The sequence below is a fragment of the Octopus bimaculoides genome, chromosome 20 (genome assembly GCF_046866305.1).
Source record: "Octopus bimaculoides isolate indiv1 chromosome 20, ASM4686630v1, whole genome shotgun sequence".
Taxonomy (NCBI): Eukaryota; Metazoa; Mollusca; class Cephalopoda; order Octopoda; family Octopodidae; genus Octopus; species Octopus bimaculoides.
In genome coordinates, this window is record NC_142947.1 from 20,128,919 (window position 1) to 20,151,786 (window position 22,868).

General features: G+C 35.5%; 1 long non-coding RNA gene across 42 annotated transcripts in view; it reads left to right on the forward strand.

Annotated features, from left to right (window-relative positions):
- The window catches only part of LOC106871257 (uncharacterized), a 434,384-nt gene that overhangs the window by 237,211 nt on the left and 174,305 nt on the right, over positions 1–22,868 (forward strand). The gene's annotated exons all lie outside the window — the stretch shown is intronic.

Consider the following 22,868-nt stretch of genomic DNA (forward strand, 5'->3'; position numbering starts at 1 on the left):
TGTATGTGTGTGTATGCAAGACTGCGTGTTTGCATCTCTCTACAAACCTCACCCAATTCATTTGGATAGTATTTCGAAGTCAGTTCTTCAAAGTCGGTTCTTACAATAAAGAAATGAGTTTGATTAAGAGCAAACAAAAAAGGAAGGTAAGTGGAAACGAGATAGATTGAAAAAGTTATAAACATAACGATATTGACAGAAAGCATCATTATATATGTATTTTTACCCCCACTTAAACGTGGATGTTCTACTAGAGCAACCTTTACTGCGGTAGTTAGCGAGAGAGAAACTCTCATACTGGCTTTTCGGTGCAGCATTTTGCACCAATAAGCCAATAGGAGAGTGTCTCTCTTGTTAAGTACCGTAGTAAAGTTTGCTCTGGTAGAACATCCACGTTTAAGTGGAGATAAGCATTTCTTTTTTCGTATTAATCCATTAATACGACCTCTGTCACCAACACACACACACACACACACACACACACACACACACACACACACACACACACACACACACACATACCTAGAGAGATAGATAGATAGATAGACAGATAGATAGATAGATAGATAGATAGATAGATATAGATAGATAGATAGATAGATAGATAGATAGATAGGTAGATAGATAGATAGATATGTACACACAGAGATATACATGTAATTATGAATGTATATACACACATACATACACACAAACATACAATCACACACGCACACAGCACACACATACTCACACATACGCGCTCATAAATGCATATTCATTAAATATGCTCAGTATGGAAGTGGAAAGACCATAGTTCAATCGAGGAGCTCAGTACGGGTGTTGGACAGACTTAATATACTTATTAGGAGCGAATGGTTCTGCGGTGAAATCTTTCATTTCACGTGTTCAGCTTCTTAACTTTCATTCTTATGTTTATCTATTTGTTTTGGATTCTTTTCCCTTGCTTTCTGCACACATCTCACATACACATACACACTAGCACTAGAATCAAACACAAACCAGAATATTTTCATTATCCAAAATTCACACCATACACACCATGCACAGAGTAACTGCAATTTTCGGCGAGCCAACGTGACCGCCATCCAAATATGTTCGGAACTTATACGCATGCGCACAGAGTACGCTTCGGGAGATCTGAGTTCAGCAATCAATAATCAATGGATCCGTGAATGGACATGCTCTCAGTAAGGCCTTTAGCTTGTAATAAATACACTCATATATAAACACAAATATAAACGCAAAATACATTAAGTACGAATATTAATATTAAAGTAAATAATAATTTACCCCTGCTAAAAAGCTTTATTTTTATTGCAAACTGTAACTCATTAATAAAGGAAAGAAATCTTTCACATAAAGCTTTTGGCTATTTTATGATAATAGTAGACTGGTAATAAAGTTGTTATTTTATCTACCAATGTTGCAGCATGCAATTTAATCTGTCGAACACAAGCATAGATTGCACAATAAACACACAAGTTAAGTGTAATATTTATATGTACCGTAGAATACTTCACCAGTTTAAAAGACTAGGAGCTTAATACACGTATTTTGCAATGTATCTTCCATATATATTGATGTAATTGACATCGGGTTCAATACAGTAAAATAAGTTTTTAAAAAAATACAATCTAATGTAGATACGAGGATATATTCGCAAAATAAACTGCATTTTACAAATATTCATACAATACTAGACCTCTTATCCGGTTGCCAGAAATACAGAAATACTATGCAATATCATACAATATATTGTACTCTATGCGAAGTAAATACATCTTGATTTTGATGTTAGTTAATTTGCATAAGGTGAGTTCCCAAATAGTTTTGTTCCTTACTTTAAAAGATGATTGATAAAGATTAAACATACTCTGCTTTAAATTAGTGTTAGATAGTACCTGTACCTTTTAATAAAATTGTGTTATTTGTTTTTACTTTTCTTCATTTAATTTTCATCCTTTAAGTATTACAGTGTATACACGGTAGAGTGTAATATATTTTAAGAATCTTAAATGGGCTAGTAAATATTAAATAGACTCTAATTTGAATCTGTTAAATACAATTTACCCTTTCACTTTTCATAGTTTATTATATATTTTAAGTAGGCGCAGGCGTAGCCGTATGGTAAGAAGCCTCCTTCTCCAACACATGGTTCTGGTTCAGTCCTATTGGGTGGCATATTGGGCAAGTATTTTCTATTATAGCCTCTGGCCAACCAAAGTCTTGTAAGTGGATTTAGTAGACGGAAACTGAAAGAAGCCAGTCACACACACACACACACACACACACACACACACACACAGATATATATATATATATATATATATATATATATATATATATATATATATATATATATATATATATATATATATATATATATATATACCTATTTGTGTGTGTCTTTATATCAGTGTTTGTCCTCCTCCCCCGCTTGATAACCGGTGTTGGTGTGTTTGCGTCTCCCGATCGGCAAAAAGTGACCGATAGAAACTGGGCTTTAAAAATTTCTGGGGTCGATTTGCTTCACTAAAAGCCTTCAAGGCAGTGCCACAGTATGGCCGCACTTTAATGACTGAAACAAGTAAAAGATAAAAGATATATTTAGACTGTTTCCAGAAAGCCGGAGAATTCAGAAGACCGAGACACCTCCTGTTTCAAGCTTACCAGGAAATTTGTTCGGTGCATTAAAATATCAATTCACTCAAAAACTGCATTGCGTTGGGATTACTGTCAGTGAAGAAAAGTGCAGTGTACATAGAGAAGATGTTAAATACAGATTTCGGCTATACCAATGTATCAGCACTGAAGTAATATGGCAGCTTGTTATGTACATTGTTGTTACTTCTGGATAATTGAATATTTTCGGCAACAAGTATGAAATGTGGTAGACGTACATAACTCATGTACAATGTGTTTAATATAGAGAGTTCGCTACCGGTTTAACATCTAATCCATTGTTTGTATACATCTCTTTCGTCTACTGATGAGATTGAGTTAGCAATCGAAACAACGTACTGCGTCTTGGATAACTGATATATAAGTGTATGTATGTGCTTGTGTGTGTGTGTCTATAGAGATAGATAGATAGATAGATAGAGAGAGAGAGAGAGAGAGAGAGAGAGAGAGAGAGAGAGAGTGAGAGAGAGAGAGAAAGAGAGAGAAAGAGAGAGAAAGAGAGAGAGAGAGAGAGAGAGAGAGAGAGAGATTTAAATACTGATATTTCTGTTCATTGTGTTTTGCAAGTATATCTGTGAATATACATGAAATAACTTTAAAATACTATTTGTGAAATAAATAGAAAAAAAAAAGACGCACTGAAAATATATAAGCATAAATATATTCTCTTTTGTTTGTTTTGGCGCAAAACGTACAATGTTAAATAAACACAGTGTGGAAACAAATGTATGTTTCTTTTATGTAAGGAAAAGATCTAGATGTTTCGTGCACTCGGCCTTATGAACCACTACACTTATCATTTTGACGCGAAAGAATAACCATGCGACGTACATTTAAATGCCCGAAAATTTAAAACCACACGGCAATGAGGTCTAAGGCACATACATTGTAAATTTGAATGGCACATACACATTCGTTTTATTTTTGTGTGTGTGTATGCATTGCTTGTTATGAGTAACGTTGTATTACGAAAGACTGGTCCTTCAGAATCATTTCTGTCACATTCTATGCAAATAGTAATAATAATAATAATAATAATAATAATAATAATAATAATAATAATAATAATAATAATAATAATAATAATAATGATGATGATGATGATGATAAGAATAATAATAATGATAATAATAATAATAATTATTATTATTATTATTATTATTATCATTATTATGACGATGATGATGATGATGACAACAACAACAACAACAACAACAACAACAACAACAACAACAATAACAATAATAATAATAATAATAATAATAATAATAATAATAATAATAATAATAATAATAATAATAATAATAAACCATAGTAATGGAATGAGCTTAACTAACAACATCGAACGATGCACCTTTCAAGGTGACTCCCTCTCCTCATTACTCTTTTGAATGGTACTGATTCCACTCTCAAACGAACTAAATAGCACGAAATCTTGCCTGGTATGGTTATGTACTCCACCACAACACCCTGACCAAAACCATTCTTTAAGTCACAGTCGAGGTAGGCCGAAAGGGAGGCAGAAAGAGAAACTCCTAGTTTGACAACATCAAAGACTGGACAAGTCACAACACAATGACCTTGCTATGCATGACAGAGAAAAGAGGCCAGTGGCAACAGCTGACCACGAAAGCATCTACAGTGGCACCTCGAAGACTGGTTACATCAGGTAAGAGATCTCGATGCCCTTAGTAGAAAGGTTTATTTAACCAGCACTCTACTATGCAAAATTTACAACGTTAGTGAACACTTTCGCTCCTCTATAAATTCATTTTCTGCGAAATACTCCCTTATTAATAATTGTATTTTCTAGGAGAATACTTTCACTTTCACTTTTGATACGGTAAATACTTTACGCTAATGGGACAACAGCTAACACAGCAAGGAAAGGATTCAAGTTCCTTATGATTTATTAAATAGTATTCGCACTTCTCACTTAATCAATATTCACTATGGAACAAAATCGAAGGCTTGTAGCAACTAAATAACGAATGAGACAATGCAAGCAAAGGACAAGAAGGAACATAGACAAAAGAAAAGAAAAAAGTTTGCGACAAAGTCAATCAATAAGATGAGCTAACATGACCGACCACAAGAGAGTGGGTTACCTACAATATCAAAGAAAACATGAACAAATACAAAGACAGATATTCTTTCTTCGTGCTTGTTCCGCCTCGAAAGGCAAAAGTGCAACTGAGTTGAGCAGTTCCATACAAAGCTTTCGGACTTTATGTAATACATACAAAGCAGAAGTTTATGAACGTACATCTTTGAAAGAATGTGTAAATAAAACAAAAATTAACGAGCGGCTAGAAGCGACGCGTGGCTCTGACATCACCACAAAATAATAATAATAATAATAATAATAATAATAATAATAATAATAATGATAATAATAATAATAATAATAATAATAATAATAATAATAATAATAATAATAATAATAATAATAATAATAATGATAATAATAATAATAATAATAATAACAATAATAATAATAATAATAATAATAACAATAATAATAATAATACTAATAATAATGATGATGATGATGATGATGATAATAATGATGATGATGATGATAATAATGATAATAATAATGATAATAATAACAATAATAATAATAATAATAATAATACCAATTTTATGAGATGCAAGGACCCAAAACTCCGGGGACAGTACAAAGGGGAAACTCAAAAGAAGGCAGAAAATTTTTTTATAAAACTACAAGAAAAAAAAAAAAGAAACAGCAAAAACCTCGTGGGGGAATCTACGTCGAGTGCGAGTTCAAAAAACAATAAAGATATATTAGATAATGAAAAGTCTATACGACTGTAATAAATAATAGAAACTATTACTATAGAGAATATATTAAAGATCAACAGAGATATATCAGATATATATCTAGTGAAAATATTGAGTCAGAAGTTATATTCATTGGGTAATATGCCAGCACTTAGCGGTGAAAACTACGAAATTATAAGCAATTACAAAACAGTATGTGAAAATCATTTCATTAAGATAATAAGGTCCACATCTGTTAAAACTGACATGGGGATCAATGCAAATTTCTCAGATATAATTGTCAATGACATAAACATAAATGTATGTACTTTGATATATATCTCTATCCGTTCTGTTCTAAACATCCCTCGAAATGAATTCGAGTTTTCAAAGAACACGTACGAGTAGAACATCGGTTTTTTCGGAATCTGTGGCTCAAAATCCATTTTAGATTACTTATTTTTCCGTTCAGGAAGTGATCGCACTGTAAATTGAACAAATGTTACAGGCGCGACTGTGGGTGTGTGGTAAGAAGTTTGCTTCCCAACCACATGGTTCCGGATTCAGTTCCACTGCGTGACACCTTGAGCAAGTGCCTTCTACCATAGCCTCTGGCCGACCAAAGCCTTGTGAGTGGATTTGGTAGACGGAAACTGAAAGAAACCTGTCGTATGTATGTATGTATGTATGTATACATATATATACATATATATGTACATATGTTTGTGTGTTTGTGTTCGTCACCCCCACAATTGCTTGACAACCAATGCAACTTAGCGGTTCGGCAAAATATGCCAATAGAAGTACTAGGCTTACAAAGAATAAGTCCTGGGTTCGACTAAAGGTGGTGCTCCAGCACACCCGCAAATTAGTACGGATCATAAGATGTTTGGGATCATCAACGTCCAGAAAGCCAATGTTGTCTCTGAATCGTGAAAATGAAGTAAACACTATGTATGGATTAGCAGTAAAAACGATGAAGGTAATACCGAAATCAGAAAGCATCATAAACAGTACTCCAGCAGGGCCATAGAATTTGGGATGAAACATATAAAAGGATAAAAGGGCTCAACAAATAAGCATAAACATTTCTAAATATGTTTACTGATTCCGATAAATAGCACTACTAGTCATAGACATAACCTACGAGACATTCAATTCAATAATGCATCTCATTCGGCACAACTCACCTGATATGAACACCCAATACACAGTCAGCACCCAATAAAATAACATAAGCCGCCCGGTATATTATTCTACCCAAACGCCACCCAATAATAACAACACAGCACATACTGTCACATAGTCAACATCCGACACTATAACATCTCGTGTACCATTATAGTTACACACAACTCATATTCTACATATTTGTCACAGAATAATGTAGCAAAGAGACTAGACAGCATTCTCTAATTCAGTTATTCCCAAACATGAGGCACTTAGGAGGCACCAAGGAACGGATTTTTTTTACGAAGAGGAATGCAGGGAAGAAATTTCAATCATGGGAGGCAATCTTAACTGGCAAATAATGTACTCTGTAAAATGTATATACATTCATGCACATACGCATACGTACATGGATGCAGACATACACACACGCACACACATACAAGTGTGTGTGTTTGTGTTAAGTGTATGTAACTATGCATGTATACTCTTTTACTCTTTTACTCTTTTACTTGTTTCAGTCATTTGACTGTGGCCATGCTGGAGCACCACCTTTTAGTCGAGCTAATCGACCCCAGGACTTATTCTTTGTAAGCCTAGTACTTATTCTATCGGTCTCTTTAGCCGAACCGCTAAGTTACGGGGACGTAAACACACCAGCATCGATTGTCAAGCAATGTTGGGGGGACAAACACAGACACACGAACATATACACACACATACAATAATACATATACATATATACGACGGGCTTCTTTCAATTTCCGTCTACCAAATCCCCTCAAAAGGCTTTGGTCAGCCCGAGGCCATAGTAGAAGACACTTGCCCAAGATGCCAGGCAGTGGGACTGAACCCGAAACCATGTGGTTGGTAAGCAAGCTACTTATTACACAAACTCCTTTCTATATATATATATATATATATATATATATATATATATATATATATATATATATATATATATATATATATATATATATATATATATATATATATATATATACGTACATCTATATTATAAGTGCATATATATACTTAGATATGTGTTATGTGATGTTGCATCCATAATTACATACATGCGTATATACATGGCGGCATATACGCATGTATGTGTCTATGTATGGCCACAATCTTTTGGCTGAAGCAGGTAAAATAATAGAATAAGGCATAAATAAATTCACACACATCTATGTGTATGCAAGAATGTATGTCTGTCTCTATCTGGGTGTACTGGTCTGTGTCTATCTATCTATCTATCTATCTATCTATCTATCTATCTATCTATCTATCTATCTATCTATCTATTTGTCTGTCTATCTGTCTGTCTATATACGTATGTAAGCTGAAATGTCAATATATGCAGCTACAACGGCGACGATAAATTCATGGTTGAAAGAACTTGTCTGAGATTATGTCAGAATCGAGGCTTGTTGACTGACAATTATATGTTGTCACTGACTAGCGGTTTGAACATGACAGAGGACACGAAGACCTAACCAATGAGAACGTGAATCCGGAATTAGCAGTGTCTGTCTGAAATATATTCTGGACAATACTGGAAAACAAACTTCATAAACTCTGACCTGTTTTTTTTTTATAGTTGATGTAAGATATGAACTAGCTGAGACAAGAAAAAAAAAAATCGATTAGTGAATAATCAATGAATTTAACATTTACTTTGCTTTCGGATTTCGCAACAATACATATGAAGGTTTAATCAAAAGAAAGGTTATGAGTCATTGAAATATGGATAAATATTTTCAATTGATGCAATTAATAAAAAAATATTTATTTCAGTAAATGTTTTAACAACTGAGAAAATAATTGTAAATAACTATACAGACGAGGGAAGAAATTATGGCAATCTGTGATGGCGAGGAGAGTCTTGTGACCCGAGTCTCTGATGTTTGTAACTTCAGTGGATTAGGGAGTTAGGATGGTTTCTCCTTACGTGAGCCGTTCAGGTGTTGTCTCTGGTCCTGTTATCATCTCATTGAACTTGTGTACCCCTTTAAATATTTTATCCAGAAAATGGGGATATGGCATCTTCCAGTTGCCTAGCTTTAGCAGAGCCTGGATCTTTCATTGTTATAGGTGAGCAGAATTGTTCAGGTGCTGTGTTAGCTGTTTTAATTCATTTTCTCTGGGGTAGTTCATTCATCGCCTATACCTCTTTCCAAAATTCTTCCACTTCTCCTGCTCCTAGTGCTGCATTGATCTCTATTCTATTTTTACGAAATTCTTGATAGAATCGATTTGGATTGCAGTTAAACTGCTTGTTTTATTCAAAGAATCGTTGACGTTTTTCATACGGACGGATTCTTTGTACTTTGGTGAGGATATCTTGCTTTAGTTTTATCCCAAATTTATTTTGGTTTTGTAATTTTAAATTTCTGTAGTATTTCTCTTTCTTGTTGTTTGGTTCTCAATTTCATTAAGGATTGACAGAATCCTTTCTTTTATCTTCTATATTTCTAATTATTAGCTTTCCATACCGTTTATTTAGGTTGTGATACTCCTATTTGGATGAATCTAAGGGAGTATCCACTTAGTTTTGTGGCCAGAGGTACTGCTGCATATATCATTTTATTTAGTCTGGTCACATTAACATTTGCTTCTGTTGAGATTAGTTCTGTGATGGCCAAATTTGTGCTTTTTTATTGTTGTTGCCTTCTTATTATCAAGTCTAATTTTGGGGAAGTACAGTCAGTGGTCCATACTGAGTTCTGTGGTTTTTAAATCCTTGAATATTATATAATATAATTGTTCAACATTTGATAGTTTCAGTCAAATTTCTACTCCATCACCGCTACACCTCTGTGTTGCTGGGGTGTGTACAGCATTGTGTATTCTTTTCTGGTGTTGAGAATGCACGAACTCTTCCCGGTATTGTGTTATTTCTGCTTTTGCTCTTGAGGTGTGGTTCAATCTTTTGTTGTATCCCCGCTTGAATTGTATGTTGAGTGTGTAATGCGTTGGTTGTGTAGTTGGCTGGTGGAAGTTTATTTCACTGGGTAATTGCTTTATAGAGTGTGTCTTATGTTTGTGGGTTGTTTTGTTTAGGTTTGTTTAGGTTGTATTATTGAATTGATAATGTCTTGCGTTGGACATGGGCTGTTCCTAGCAGGGGTATTTTGTGGATAGAATATAGAGTTAAGGATCCATGTATAGCTTCTAGTTTTTTGTTATGCTTTTATTATTATTATTATTATTATTATTATTATTATTATTATTATTATTATTATTATTATTATTATTATAGTAAAGATTGCTTACCAACATAACATGGCAGTCCTGGTTTAGGACTAATGTTATTTTAATTTAGCCCCAGGAGACATCGTCTCCAGCTGGCTATACGACACGGTTTGTGTCCTTATATTTTCGAACAAGGACACAAATCGTGTCGTATAGCCAGCTGGAGACGATGTCTCCTGGGGTTAAATTACAGCAACATTAGTCCTAAATCAGAACTGCCAAGTTATGTTGGCAAACAATCTTACAAAGTACTGTTGCTGAATATCTCACGTTGTGAGATTTAAAAATAGTAATTTTCATTACTATTATTATTATTATTATTATTATTATTATTATTATTATTATTATTATTATTATTATTATTATTGTATGAGAGAGCAGTGCATGCCATCATAGTGACACTGGGGTAAAACGTACGAAACCCAGTATACCCATCATGACTACCCGTCTGCTAAGGTTACACAAGGCACATGCATCACAACCATATATGCGCAACATGATTATATCATATGGAGGTGAACGCCACATGTCTTTGCAGCTGGGACCCAGTAAGAATTTTCTTTGGTCGAGTAGACTTTACCGCTCAAAAGATCCCTGAATAAAGGTCGTTTAAGGATGTTGAACGAAACACTCATGTTTCCAGAGGTGAATTATCCAAACCCCAAAGAATTCCTCTCAACACATGGTTATGATGCTATCCCACTATTTCTGCTCGCGATCAGAGATGCACATATCGTCGGCCATTAAGGGACAAGCTCAACTGGTTAAGATCAAATAGCTGACAAGCAAATCTATAGTAATGAGCAGAATATTTGCAGTAGCCCATCTTTTATACCAAGACAAATGAATATACAGGATAACACTTCCAGTCAGTTAAGATCAGAAGCCACGAGAGCCACTGTCTCGTACTGCATCAGGGCATTCATTATTATCATTATTATTATTATCATTATTATTATTATTATTATTATTATTACTATTGTTATTGTTGTTGTCAACCTCATCATCATGGTTTCAGCAATTCCACACGAAAGTTATGCTACAACATAAGGGGTATCTCGTGTTCCCGTAGAGACTTCAGTATCGTACTGTGAAAGTCTGTGTATTCTTTATGTTACGCTTGTTTTATTGTGTTTTGTTGTTATTTTAATGTTTTTCTTCTCATTGTGGTGAAGAATATGGCAACAGGAGTCGTGCTACTTGATAGGAAGGCCATAGTTTTTCGTATACTCTACACGAGTTGTCTTACGTGCTATAGGTAATGACTGTGTAGGTAAGGAAGGACCAGTTGATTACTGGGTCAATGAAATTGATGATGATGATGAGGAGGAGGAGGAGAAGAAGAAAAAGAAGAAGAAAAAGAAGAAGAAAAAGAATAAGAAGAAGAAGAAGAAGAAGAAGAAGAAGAAGAAGAAGAAGAAGAAGAAGAAGAAGAAGAAGAAGAAGAAGAAGAAGAAGAAGAAGAAGAAAGACGAAAAGATAGATAGATACAACCCTCTTAAGTACGAAATTGCCCGGATATGGAAAATGAAGAAAGTGAAGACAGTGGCAATTATTGTTTGGTCCTTGGGAACAGCATCAGAAGGCATCAAGAGGAATATAAGGGCAATTGGAATAGAGTGCCCAGTAGAACTGTTACAAAAAGTTTGCCTCCTTGGCACGGCCAGAATAATCAGGAAAGTATTAGATAGCTGAAAAGAACGAATAGCATGGTACAGTAGGCTGCAGGTAGCAAACCTGCTACGCACGCAAGACTCCAGGAGCTCCAACAAAATATGTGAGAATGAGAAATGACAACAACAACAACAACAACAACAACAGCAACAATAATAATAATAGTAGTAGTAGTAGTAGTAGTAGTAGTAGTAGTAGTAGTAGTAGTAGTAGTAATAATAATACGGAAGGACATTTTCCTGGTAGATTCGCTCACCCTATTCATTACACTTCGTCACTGGGTCAATTCCTCTGACAAATATAGTGGAGGAATCCAGGCTTGACTATGGGTTTACCAAATCTAAGATGAGAATAAGTCACCTACATTATATGAATGACCTCAAGCTGTATAGAGAAAGAAATGCGACACACCTTGACTTTCTGATCCAAGCAGTGTGAGTATTCAGGAATGATATTGGAGGTAAGTAAGTGCTCAGTACTAATCATGAAGGAAAGTCAGAAGGTAGATAGACTTTGATGGTATAAAATTACAAGACAGTATCATTAAATGACTATGGAATAACGAGGGGTACGAATATACGGAAGTGTAGCAATACGACATGATAATGGAAGAAGAAATCACAGAGAAAGTCACTAAAGAGGAGAGTTAGGAAGGTGCTCGAAATAAAATTAATGAGATACTCAGCTCCCTTTTTGAAATGGACAAAGTTCGAGCTAGAGAACTTGGATAGGAGGACTGGAAAGTTGCTACAATGCACAACACAGTCCCCTCTAAAAGTAATACCGACTAACTATCTACCAAGAAAGGAAGATGCCAGAGGATTACTAAAGGTAGAAGGCACTGTTAATACTGTGCTACTGGGTCAGGAAAATTATGTTGTATAGAGTAAAGAAAGTATACTATTGGCAGCCAGAGATACCCAAAAAGTATCCGAAGGCATCAAAAGGAATATAAAAGAAACTGGAAAAGAGTGCTGACAAGAACTGTTACAAAAGGTTTGCCTCCTTGGCAATCAGGAACAATATTAGATAGCTGAAAAGACCAAATAGCATGGTACCGTAGGTTGCAGGTAGAAAACTCGCTACGCATGCAAGACTCCAGGATCTCCAACAAAATTTGTGATAAAATGAAATAATAATAATAATAATAATAATAATAATAATAATAATAATAATAATAATAATAATAATCGACCAGAAACGCACGCATCAGTGGTTACGAAGTTCAGGGCTAAAAGCAGAGAGTGAAGGTTTCATATTGGTTGCTCAAGACCAAAGCTTATTAACCCGGAACTAACAAGCCAATGTGAAAAAAATGGAGCTGACCCAAAATGCCGATTTTGTAACGATGCGATTGAAACTATAGACCACTTAATCTCAGGGTGTAGAGTCTTAGCACCTGTAGAATATAAAGCAAGACATGACAGAGTTGGCCAGTATTTACACTGGACAATATGTCAGCATTATAAAATCAAAACCGCTGACAAATGGTATAAACACCATCCTGAAGCTGTGACTGAGGGAGAAAATGTATCGATTCTCTGGGACTTCCCCGTACATACCGACAAGACTATAAAAGCCAATAAACCGGATATTATTATAAAAGATCAGACAAAGAAGACGTGTTTATTAATTGACATGAGTATCCCCTCTGATCATAATATAGCGGCGAAAGAATTTGAGAAGATCAGTAAATATAAAGACTTGCTAATAGAAATTGAAAAAATGTGGCACCTCAAGGCGACTACCATACCAGTGATTGTAGGATCTCTAGGAATGATAAAAATAGGTACTGAAACCTATTTGAAAATGATACCAGGCTTACCATTCTTACAGGAAGTGCAAAAAATCGTGCTAACTGGAACGACTCATGTACCGAGAAGAGCATTATCGCTGTGAAAACATCCATTCATGAATTTTTTTTGTTCTTAAATACATGTTTTACCTGTGAATTTGCGTGTGTAAACTGGGAATGCATACAACGAGTTTCTCTGCCCTAGGTGTACGGAAAACACACGGCGAGAAATGGAAGAAAATTTGAAGAAAGAAGAAAAATAACATAATAATAATAATAATAATAATAATAATAATAATAATAATAATAATAATAATAATAAACTGGAAGATCAGTGAATTGGGAAACGTGGAAAAACCATAAAACTATTAACAGCATACCGAAGTCACCATCCCAAACCAGATGAAGGGAATATATTTACCTCGTTCAGAAGGAGGCCGTGTCCTAACACAGAGAACTACTATAAAATAAGAACAGTTGGACTAGAAAAGTACTTAGAAATAAAAAGTTGAAGAATACATGTAACAATGTTACACGAGAAAAAAGAAAGCACTTTTCTCTGTACACAAGGAGGCGATAAAATACAAAAGAGAAACAAACCATTGATACATTCTTCTCAGATGTATTGGTCATAGAAGAAATGGTAAAAGAGACGAAAAAAAAAACCAACATGAAACAGAACTACACAGCATTCTAAGGAAGAAATGAAGGGAAAAATCACTCCATGGCCAATACCCTGCAAGGCTTGACAGAGAAGAAGTGAGCCTAAGTAAAAGTCAACAATGACTCAAAAGCTCTGGATTAAAAGTTGAAACAGAAGGACTGATTCTCGATGCACAAGAACAATGCCTGACCACAAACAACTATAAACACAGAAATTAATAAAAGCAAGTCTTAATATCAACTGCAGAATGGGCAACCAGTACAATGAAACAGTTGACCACATCATCTCTGGCTGTCCAGGCCTTACCAAATCTGAATAAGTACACAGACATGACCGAATAAGTAGTTATCCACTGGACAATATGCCAACACTACATCATAAAAAACTGAGAGGAAATAGTATAAATATGGGATTCTAAGCAAAGTACATGACAACGACCAAGCCACAATCCTCTGGGATATGCCTGACAGAAATAAAATCTAACCTCCCAGACATAATAATCAAAAGTTAGAACAAAAAAAGTATCTACTTACTGATAGACATTGCAATCCCTTCTGACCGAAATATAGCACCAAAAAGAAGTGGAGAAATTGTCAAAGTACAAAGTCCCTCGAAAGTACAAAAACCCTCGAAATTGAAGTATTCAAACCGTGGAGCATGAAAGTGAAAACAATACAAGTAATAATTGGTGAATTGAGCATGATAAAAAAACGACAACTTATGAACAAAAATGTAGAAGCTATACCTGGACTCTCAACACTATATGCTATCCAGGAATAGCAACACTTAAGCAAGACACTGTCAATTCAGAAATACAACCCAAACAAAACAATCAACAACCACAAGACATTCTGTATAGCAAATATCCAATAAAATAAACAACCACCAGCAGGTCATTTACTAAACAGAAGAACACAACTCGCTTTATACACACAGCACACAGTAGAAAAATTAATACAACAAAGACTGCAACCAGACCCCATAATAAAACAGACTGACGCAATATAATACCGTGAAGAGTTTTCGCTCCCCCAACAACAAAAAGAGCATACACCCCAGCAACATAGAGGTGTAGGAGGTGAGGCAGTAGAAATTTGCCTGAAACAAATAATAATGATAGTAATAATAATAATAATAATAATAATAATAATAATAATAATAATAATGATCTTGGAAGATTGTCACAAACGACACACAAACTTGTCAATAGCCTGGATAGACTATTAAAAAGATTTTGATAGCCTACCACATAACTGGATTAAGAAATGTCTGGAAGTATATAAAATAGCTCATACTCTGCGAAACTTTTTGTCTGTAGGTATGAGATCATGGAGAACCACACAGACTTTGAACAGTGACAATGAAACCAACAGGAAGGCCTCTAGGGATAATCGAGGAACACTACTGTCCGAGATTTCCCTGAAACCCCAGAAGCAAGTGCCCTCTCCAACTCCTTTTCCCTGACTTACAGGTCTACTCTTAGATAGGTACTATCCACTCTTGCCATTTTCGCAATTTTCATCCCCCTTCAATAAATTCACTCGAGGACAGCACCTCCTGCTCCACCCTCAATTTCTTCAATGAGAGCTCTATCAAAGAAGAATGCATATGTCTTCATGCTTTTCAGCCTTGTCCACCAAACAACTTCTTTCGCCACAACAACCAGGCAAAGGAAAACTGCCTTGCCTGCCCGATTAAAGGATGGCGGCGGTGTGACTATCACCACAGATTCGGTCGACAGACAGATCCGTCCCACACGTGACAACAGCTGTTTGACATAACCCCACAAGTCAGCATTGCCTGGACATTGAACGAGAGCATTCAGAACAGTTTCGTCACTCTGCGCGCACTTCAGACAAGCCCGTCTGACAGCACACCCGTGCCTATAGAGTTTATCTTAGACCGGTAGCGCCCCCGCCTCCAATAGCATTGTCAGGTCAAGGATGTCTGAAAATTATCCACGATAGTTCCCGACCGGAAAGCCCTCCAGAACTAACTAACCAGTTCGTTCTCGTCGGCACCCAGTGTCTCTCCGAGAACGTCGTCGCACTTCCCTGCCGCTAATCCTTTATACATTTCTAAAGTGGGACAACCACTGTTCCCATTGCTCGACTGGCAGAGGGCTGTGAGCACCTGATGACATTCTAGGTGCCTGGTGCCCTGTCTCGGTCTTTTCTTCACCCAGAACTAATAATAATAATAATAATAATAATAATAATAATAATAAATAATAAATGCCCCCGGATGCAGTACCAGGCAGTGGCTCTCCTGGCTTCTGATCTTAACTGATTGGAAGTGTTATCATGTACATTGTTTTGTCTTGGTACAAAAGATGGGCTACAGCAAATATTCTGCTCAATACCACAGATTTGCTTGTAAGCTCTCTTGGCACCCATCTTGCACAGACTTTATGGAAGCCGAGCGTATCGTGGACGATGTGATAGGTAGAAGCATGACTAATTTACAGAGAACGAGCTACCTCATCTATGGTAACTCGTCGGTTCTCCATTACCATCCCTCGAACTTACTGAATCTTCCCGCCAGTGGTGGAGGTTGACGGTGTGCATCACGCTTGTTCGGCCCCTTTTAAACTTCTCGATCCACTCATACACACTTCTACGTGGTAGTGCACTGTCCCCGTATTGTGCTAAAAGCCTCCCATGAATTTTAGCACCTGATACATCTTCCGACCAAAGAAATCGGGTCGCTGCTCTTTGTTCTTCTTTGGTGCACATTGCTAGTGGAGCGCCCATGCTTCCACTGTAAAGCCAGAAAGAAGAAATGCCGTGATTAGGCTCAAACTTTGATCACGTGACCACAATAGTACCAAGCATGCATGCGCAGAAGACAGTGTGACAATAATAAAGATATGTTACGGCGAAGGTACGAATAATTTTTGACTTGCCCTCGTACACACACACACACACACACACACACACACACACACACACACACACACACACACAAATACCACTGCTATAATCTAAACCTATCAATAGGAACATGTTAAAATACCTTACTGTGATAACATATTTACCATTACTATCATGGTCTTGTATGTCTTCACTGCATTTAAAAAAATATACAATGACTAAAATAAGATCAAAACAGACTCCATATCTTTTGTATTATAGAATTATCTCATAACATTCGTTTATTGGATAAGCTTAACTATAAACTGAATATTTTAAAACATATTTGACCAGCGCCACATGGGGATGATACTAAATAACACAAACTGTAAGAACGTTGACAAGCAGTGCTCCACGTATCTATAAACGCAATGCTCTATACCATAAGATCGCTTTACAGGTTGTATGATCTTTCATATCAAAACATTTTGTAACAGCTCATTGACTGGCGGTGTCAATTTTCCAAAGAGACAGTAAACATTTTTCTCTCACAGGATTCCTTCACAACCATCATCGTTTAAACAAATAAAATGGCTTTATTAAAATACGTAGATAACACTATAGCATGATTTTTTAAATGCTCCGTGATATTTCTGAAAAGGAAAACATCCAGCACACACACACACACACACACACACACACACACACACACACACACACACACACACACACACACACACACACACACACACACACACACACACACACACACTTTTCTATACACATCGTGTGCGTGTGTGTGCTTGTGCACACACATGTATACGTTAGTGTGTGAATGGAAAGCGCATAGCTCAGTGGTTAGGGGAAATCAGCTCACGATAAGGTCGTGAGTTCAATTCCCGGCGGTGCGCTGTGTCCTTGAATAAGACACTTTATTTCACATTGTTCCAGTCAACTCAGCTGGCAAAATTAAGTTGTACATGTACTTCAAAGGGCCAGCTTTGTCACATTCTGTGCTACCTTGTATCTCCCTGAGAACTAAGTTAAGGGTTACGCGTGTCTGTGGAGTGATCAGCCACATGTACGTTAATTTCACGAGCATGCTGTACTGTTGAATGGATCAACTGAAACCGACGGAGTGCCAGTTATATGAGTTAATAACACACACACACACACACACACACACACACACGCACACATACACACACACACATACACACACACACGCACACATACACACAGCGATATGTCTTGGGTTCTGAGTCCCTTTTAGTGTTGTAGGGACAACATTGTGGTCAAGCAACTCCTCGGGCATTTAAAAAATCTAGTGGAACACATCCTTCCCCAGGTTTGACAATGGCTTATTTTTTCCTGAAACACAGCCACAATGACAGAAGATGAAAGTAACAATAGCAAAAGACAATCGATCCCAGTAAGGGAGTATCATTATATTTATCGTCCCTAAGGAGGTGAGCTGGAAGAATCGTTAGCACACCGGGCGAAATGCTTAGCGGTATATCCTCCGTCTTGACGTTCTAGGTTCAAATTCCGCCGAGGTTGACTTTACCTTTCGTCGTTTGGGTATCGATGAAATAATTAAAAGTTAGGTACTGCGGTCGATGTAATTGACTATCCCCACTTCCACAACCAAATTTCTGGCCTTGTGTCTATAGTGGAAAGTATCATATTTATCGCTTCTGAAAGGATGAAAGGCAAGGTTCGATCCCAGAATCCAGAATACTGAGAACCAGAATGATTACAGCAAAGCCACTTAAAAACATTTTGAAATCTTGATGATTACTATGAACGTATGGAAGCGCTAATTGAACTTCATGAACGTTACAAGATATTTTTTTATATGTTTATCGCACTTCAACATTGTAAAAAATTAATTAAAAAAAATATCACAATAAAGAACGTGAAATACATACCACGAATCGTTAAATCATCCATTTATTTGGATGATGAAAGCGTATATGCTAATAGAGAAACCGGTCCGGAAGTAGCCGGACGCCGAGCTGGCTTAACTGATGAAGGCAACGAAAATCGCCGAAACAGCCGTCAGTTTTAACAATTGTCGGTCGGCATTTTCGGACATTTATATTCCCTGTTAGTTTACATATTTTCATTCATGTGCGTTAACTACAGCATTGGAGCATTTTAGCTATTATTTCTAGCAATGTAGGTATTTTTAATACCCTAGTCACATTTAGTGACAATCATAATTCTCCTTTTTGGTGAAACATTGCAACTTGCTGTTTACATTAATTTTATATATATATATATATATATATATATATATATATATATATATATATATATATATATATATATATATATATATATATATAAGGATAAAGAGAGCAATGGTAATGTTGGAAATATATTTTATGGATAGAGTCTTACAGCTGTTTCAGGGAAGATCCAGTATTTCCCTTCATCGGAGACAGAAATAGTAAAGGAATCGATTATTATATCCATAGGCGGAGAGTTTTAGTATGAAGTGATAGTGAGTGTGAAAGAAAGAGAGAACAGTACTTGGAGTATAGTTTCACTCCAGTAGTAAGTATCCGTGTAAAGTAATCCGTGTGGGTATAATCCGGAAATAGTTGCTGCAGCAAAGGCTGAGATAGCAGAGGTGAATATATGCCATATTGTGACCTGGGCATCCTTCAAGTGAACACAAGCAAAATACCTCGGACACAATATGGCATATATTCACCTCTGCTATCTCAGCCTTTGCTGCAGCAACTATTTCCGGATTATACCGACAAGGATTACTTTACACGGATACTTACTACTGGAATGAAACTACACTTCAAGTACTGTTCTCTCTTTCTTTCTTTTTTCAGCACATCACACTCACTATCACTTCATACTAAAACTCTCCGCCTATGGATATAATAATCGATTCCTTTACTATTTCTGTCTCCGATGAAGGGAAGTACTGGATCTTCCCAGAAACAGTTGTAAGACTCTATCCATAAAATACTTCTCCAGCCTTACCATTGCTCTCTTTATCTTTTTATTTTTATATATTTACATATACACACGCTAATACACGACTTATGATCCCCAATCCTGTTCATACAACGACTGGGGCAAAACTAGTCGGTATACAGCACTTACTCGGTATTACCTGTATCCGTTTGGGTTTGGTTAAATCCAATACCCTCCTCAACCTTATATATATATATATATATATATATATATATATATATATATATATATATATATATATATATATATATATATATATGTATATATGTATGTATGTATGTATGTATGTATGTATGTATGTATGTATGTATATATATATATATATATATATATATATATATATATATATATATATATATATATATATATATATATATATACGTCACCAAAGTGACTAAGGGCGCTGGTCAGCAGCAGTGTTGCCAGAAATAGGAGTTAAAACAACTCAGACCCACAAGAAAATCTTAATGAGTGACAAGGAGGTAAGCTCCCCACACCATTCGGACATAGCCCTCGTCAGTCATTAAGATTTTCTATTTCTAGCAATACTGGTGCTGACAAGCGCCCCTAATCACTTTAGTGACGTATATACCCCCGCCTTATTATTCATAATTTTCACTGTTACTATTTATCAAATAAGCGTGTGATTTCTATGGTAATCTTATAAACTGACAAGGCAAGTTGAGTTTAACCCTAGGCGTTGGGTGAGAGGCACTGATGTGCATTAATAAACATGCGAAATCACTGGTGATCTAGCTACACCCGGATGCTGTAGGGAGCTTGCCACCCCTGTCATTCATTACGATAAGTGCTTTCTTGTGGTTATACGTTGTTTTAACTCTGGTGCTGACTCGCGTTCTTAGTCACTTTAGTGACAGATATAGTTCTGCTTTCGGTTGTAAAATTGCAAATAAGTGACCCTTATTATCTCCCTCTCTCTCTCTCTCTCTCTCTCTCTCTCTATATATATATATATATATATATATATATATATATATATATATATAATCATAAATATACAGGGATTTTCTCCAACATACTGAAAATTTAGAAATAGCAGTCAAAGAACTACTGATTCTAAACTACAAATTTTTCTCATCCGTTTAGAGAAAAATTTGTAGTTTAGAATCAGTAGTTCTTTGACTGCTATTTCTAAATTTTCAGTATGTTGGAGAAGCAACTCAATGCTAATCCCTGTATATTTATGATGATAAATGGTTTTACCGATAAAGGTTTTTTCATACTGAACTACTTGGCAAAATTATTAATTCTATTATTAATTGACGATTCCCTGCCCTTATTCTTGTATATATATATATATATATATATATATATATATATATATATATATATATATATATATATATATATATATATATATATATATATATATATATATATATATATGTATATATATATACATATATATATATATATATATATATATATATATATATATATATATACATACATACATACATACATACATACATACTGTGCTTATGTGTATATGTATGCATAATGCACACTCTAAGTCTACAAGTGGTGTGTAGATATAATGTGTATTGTATACTCGTGTGTACAAATACGTTTGAGTGCATTTGTAAGCATGAATTTATATTTTTCCATCTATAGACTGTGAAACAAACATATCTATCTATCTATCTATCTATCTATCTATCTATCTATCTATCTATCTATCTATCTATCTATCTACCTGTCTGTGTATCTCTCTGTCTGTTTGTTTTTCTGTCTATCTATGTATATATATATATATATATATATATATATATATATATATATATATATATATATATATATATATATATGTGTGTGTGTGTGTGTGTACGTACTTGTGTGTTTGTGTATGTATGTGTGTGTGTGTGTATGTACGTATGTATGTATGTATGTATACATGTATGCATGTATGTATGTGTGTGTATGTGTTGTAACTTCAATGTTCAATTTTTTTAAAGAATCATTTTAATCCGCAAAGGTTACGCCTGAATTCGATTATGTGGCTTATATTTTGTGCACAATATATAAGATAAACAATATATATAAATGTCATGAAAAATAGTAATACAAAGTACTTCTTCATGCAAAGAAGGAAAATAGGTTTAGCAATAAAAGTTATTATCTCTAAATCACATGATAGCTTATATGACAAAATCCTTTCCTAAACACCATAATTTTCTCAACCGCAAACATATATGAGTTACTTATGCTAAGATTCTTTCTAGCTAAATTGAGGTTTGTGCAAGGAGCAAAAACAGAATAAGACAAAGAAAAAGGAAAGAAAATGCACACAAAATGTAATGTTCTTCAATTTAATAACCAGCCATAAACCAGTATGGGGTAATGAAAAATAAAAGCATTTCTTTATAAATAATATGGTTGCACGATATTTTATATAGCGATTATCACTTTGGTGACAAAAGATTATTTAATAAAACAGTTTATAAAAAGTAAAATGGCTTAATCATCAGCATTAAATTTCCCTACACAAAGAATGCCCATTAATACGAGAGATAACAGTTCAAATCTGTCTTCACCCTTAAATATTATAGTTGAGGTCAGACAGAAAGCTAACCATTAGTAAAGACGCTTTAAGGTGTATCTTTGGTGGAGGCGCAATGGTCCAGTTGTTAGGGCATCGGACTCGCGGTCCTAGGATCGCAGTTTCGATTCCCAGACCGGGCGCTGTGAGTGTTTATTGAGCGAAAACACCTAAAGCTCCACGAGGCTCCGGCAGGGGATGGTGGCGAACCCTGCTGTGCTCTTTCACCACAACTTTCTCTCACTCTTACCTCCTGTTTCTGTTGTGCCTGTAATTCAAAGGGTCAGCCTTGTCACATTCTGTGTCACGCTGAATCTCCCCCAAGAACTACGTTAAGTGTACACGTGTCTGTGGAGTGCTCAGCCACTTGCACGTTAATTGCACGAGCAGGCTATTCCGTTGATCGGATCAACTGGAACCCTCGACGTC